The sequence below is a fragment of the Halyomorpha halys genome, unplaced genomic scaffold (genome assembly GCF_000696795.3).
Source record: "Halyomorpha halys isolate HHAL.00 unplaced genomic scaffold, Hhal_1.1 Scaffold1688.1, whole genome shotgun sequence".
Lineage (NCBI taxonomy): Eukaryota > Metazoa > Arthropoda > Insecta > Hemiptera > Pentatomidae > Halyomorpha > Halyomorpha halys.
This window is the reverse complement of record NW_027110153.1, coordinates 67,514-71,806: the sequence shown is the minus strand read 5'-3', so window position 1 is coordinate 71,806 and position 4,293 is coordinate 67,514. Positions and strand designations below refer to the sequence as shown.

The 4,293-nt window shown below is 40.8% G+C and overlaps 1 protein-coding gene across 1 annotated transcript in view; it reads left to right on the top strand.

Moving 5' to 3' along the window:
• The window catches only part of LOC106690373 (uncharacterized), a 22,993-nt gene that overhangs the window by 13,847 nt on the left and 4,853 nt on the right, over positions 1 to 4,293 (top strand). The window lies entirely within an intron of this gene.

The following is a 4,293-nucleotide window of genomic DNA, read 5'->3' as shown; positions in this document are numbered from 1 at the left end:
CCTAGGTACTCGGCCACCTTCGGGTATCCCCGGCACGAGAGGACCCGAACTCTTCCGGTTACACACGAAGCCACCAGGACGCGGTGTTTTAATAGCACGTGGTCGTCCTTAAACACGCTATTATCTCTTTAATCCCTCGTTCGAATTAAGTAAAATTCACTAGAACTCTACCTAGTATCAATCACGACTGATGGATTACACTAGTTTCCAATAATAACCACTTTAATCTGGAATCAAACACACAAAAGAACCTAACCTATCACACGTCTACATCACAGGAGCTCTCAAGCTCCACTAGCCAGAAGCAGATACCAACCCTTCCATAATAAACTTCCCAACCACCCAAACCAACTCGTTTCTAACCTGGCTTCTCCCTCACAACCTAATAATCCTCCTAGGCACCTGAAAAGAAGATGGTCTCGAGATCTTCTCCTTTAGAAATGTTTTTGGAGTTCTATCAATGGGTAGATTCTCCACATGTTTTTATCATGTCATAATATCACTTACAGCAAATTTACTTGATGTGTATATATGTATACAGTTGTAAATATCAATAAATAAACCAAAGATTTATCATTAGTATAAAGTGGGTACTTTGTAGTGTTAGATTCCAATTATGTGCAAACGGGCTTGGAGGTAATCGTGTTGAGTGAGTAGACTTAAATTGGTTATAATGCCATACCTTTTGTTTGAAATTCACGAAATTTGACGATTGATAATCTCCCACCATTCCAAAATAGTTACGTTAAAAATTACATGATATATAAAAGTAGTCCCTACTTTTTTCCTATAAGCTATAATATCCTTCACATATATTTACAATTGTATCTGTTACGGCGGGTAGGGGTTCAAAAGGAACCTTTACTAGCCCAACCGTGAAAAGAAAAGAAAAGAATAGCCGAATTTTGTTATTTTTGTATTTTTAAATAAATAAACATAATAAAAAGGAACACAAAATATACAACTAGAAAAAAAAGAAAGCTTAACACTATTATAAAATTAAATTAATTGAACAAAAGAGAAAAAAGTCTTATATCACCGGTGATTGGTGGGGCCCCGGTTGTTGTTGTTCTGAGTGGATATTGTCATGGAAGCAGATCGACAAAAGGGACATACGTCCGCTCGCCTTGTCCTCTTGGAGGATGAGTCGAAGAAGTCCTCCCGCCGTGGCTAAGATGATTTAGCTGGCGAAGATGGCCAGAATGCTGGCAACTACGAGTGCGTAGTGAGGAGAAAATGGAGAAGAAATGTGTATGCAATGAGACGTTGAGAAGTTGTCTGTCTATTTTCAATATAAAAAAAAACAATAGAGAGTAGTTGTTTTATTTTTTGACTTAATAAAAATCACATGTTCCAACTATCGATTTGTGGACCATATGTTGCCCGCAACAGTATCCTTAAATCAATCCTCTTTCCTGTCTTGTGGAAACACTCCAATCTGATTAGCTTTCAAAAATCAGGTAAAACTCTGTTACGGTTGCCATAGTGAAATAAAAACACTGGCTATATCTGCGTAGACAAGGGGTGTTATGGATGTCATGGTGAAAAAAATACACGAGCGATATGTTTAGACGACTGTGCTTGGTTTTGTTGAGGTGACTGTTTGGTTTTTGAACAGGTTACGATTGTTCAATATGAAATGGTGATGGTTTACAGGCCCTGTGTCTTGACTGTTGTTATCAAAATATCAACTTATAAGAGATGTGATCGCTAATGTTTTGCTTTGTTAAATTATGGTGTCTTACTTCAATGGACGGTCATTAGCACTAGAAGTGTGGATATAGTGCAGTGCGTGACAACCTTTCTTCAGCTCTTCCTGAATAGGAGAGTGGTAGCTAGGTTCATCTTCATACTTCTGGGGAATGTGAGACGGTGACCGAAATGGAAATATCGGACAACCTTGTGTTGTTCCGCCTGGACTATACCCAAAAACTATTATTTTGTTTTTATTTTATATTCCTCTTTTGTATAATAATGTAAATTTAGTTAATAAGGTTAAGTCAACCTATAAGTTTTAATTGTTTTATTAATTGATAAGACTTCTTTTTTTTCCTTTTTCATTCTGTGTACATATATTTCTTATTATTATTAAACTGTTGTACATATAGTTCTGCTCTTCTTTCTTATGTAAGTACACTGTTTTCAACTTGTTAATTTACCTATTTTTTTTTTTGTTTGTGTTCACTTAATATTACGATAATTCAACAGGAGGGTAGGTAACACCCCTAGATTTTCTGTTATCTACATGTAAAGGTATTCGCCAGTGGTCATAATGCGATAATTGTTTATATAGAGGCATATTGTAGTTATATTGTTTTGGGTTTTTCGTTATTTCCAATGGAAAAAATAACGTAACGCTTAAGAAGCAATTTATTCTTTATTGTTTTGTCTTTTTTTTTTCTCTTTTGCGATTATATTTAGTTTTTCCCCTTTAACTCGCCCCCTTCTCCGCTGAGCGTGGGCAAGTATAAACGATAAATATATAACTAAAGATAAGTCAAAATTTGCGGTTATAACTCTCAATAACACTGATTAGCTTACTTCCAATCCTCCGAGCTTTTAAAAAATTCCTCCTAAGCGTATCCTGTCCATAGTTGAACTAGAGTTTTTCTCCACACTAATTTGAATTCCACCTATGGTAATCCACAGTTCAACAAGACCAACTCCATCTCTTGAAAAGTAACAAGATTTTCTGGGATCCTTTCAGGACATAACGCAAGTTCTTGACCGAGTTTTCCAAGCCAAATTGCTTTTCAAACTCAAAACATCACATCTAAGCGGTTCCAATGCAGTGAGTGTCTCCTCTTGCACGGCCTTAGGCGGGTGGCGGTCGTACTTTGTACTAAGGCATATGTCGCAAGCTCCTATAACTTCCTGGACCGTCTTCTTCATACCCCACCAAAAATAGCGACGCTTGAGGGCTTGTAACGTCTCGTTCACACCGCGATGATTGGTTTTTCCTTGGTGGTGAGCTAGAGTGACTTCCTTTTGCCGTTCTTCGTCTCGCACTGTCTCCACCATCATCGTGCAACGGACGAACGTCCTGTCGATCCCTATTTGTTCGAGTCTCCACAGCCGTTTGATTTTTTCCCATACGATTTCGTTCCCAACATAGAGGTAATGGGTTCTTCCTGCCTTTGATGAGTCTATTAGCGCCCGACATGTCTGATCTTCCCTCGCACCTGGTTGTGACCATATCGTGTTAATAGAGGTTTGCCCGTACTTAGAGTATTCCACCTTCATAAGGCCTGAAGTCCTTGTTTCCCATATTATCTGCACTTTTTTGTCGTTTATAATCTCATCCATTTCTTCAATCTCGGACGGTCTATGTCCTGTAGAGCTATCGTCCCCTGACGACGGGGTTCCTTCCTCCCGTGGCTGTGTGTTAGAAGTCTCCCCTTCCCCTGAAGTCCATTCTCTTAGGCATTGTCTGACGTCCCCCGATGGTTCTGCTTGTTCCTCCTCTACCGCATTTATGATTAGTGCCCGAGACAACCAATCCGCAACCACATTCTCTTTTCCCGGCTTATAGGCTATCTCCATATTGAATTGGCCTAGGAGCTCCTTCCAGCGAGTGATGCGCGCACAAGACTCCTTCAGTTTTCCTACTCACTGAAGAGGTCTGTCGTCGGTATGGATTCTAAATCTCCTTCCAAACACATACGGTCGGAAGTGCTCCACCGCCCACACAATCCCTAATAGTTCGCGCTCTAGGGCACTGTAACGCAATTCTGCGTCCGTCAACTTCCTGCTTCCGTATGCCACTGGACGTTCACCCTTCTCACTATCCTGCGAAAGCACTGCCCCCAACGCGTATTCGCTGGCATCCGGTGTGATCGTGAACTGCTTGCTGAAATCTAGGAACGCTAGTACCGGTTCTCGTTGTAGCCGCTCCACACAACGCTTGATGTTGTTTTCCATGGCTGGCGTTATTACTATTTTGCTGCCCTTTTTTAAGAGGTTGTTCAGGGGGACCAACTGCTCCGCCATCTCAGGCACAAAGCGCCTGTAGTAATTAAGGGCCCCCAACAGCCGCCTGATCCCCTTAATATCTCTAGGGACTGCCATTCGTTGAAGTGCCTCCACTTTGTGGACATCGGATTTAACGCCGTCCTTAGAGATGACATGTCCCAGGAAGCCGATCTCCTTCTGACCCAACAACGATTTTTCTCGGGATAATTTGAGTCCGAATTGTCTAATCCTGTTAAATACGGTCTCCAAATGTGCCCTGTGTTCCCTCTCCGATTTACTGAAAACCAATAAATCGTCCATGTGCATTTGACACATGGACTC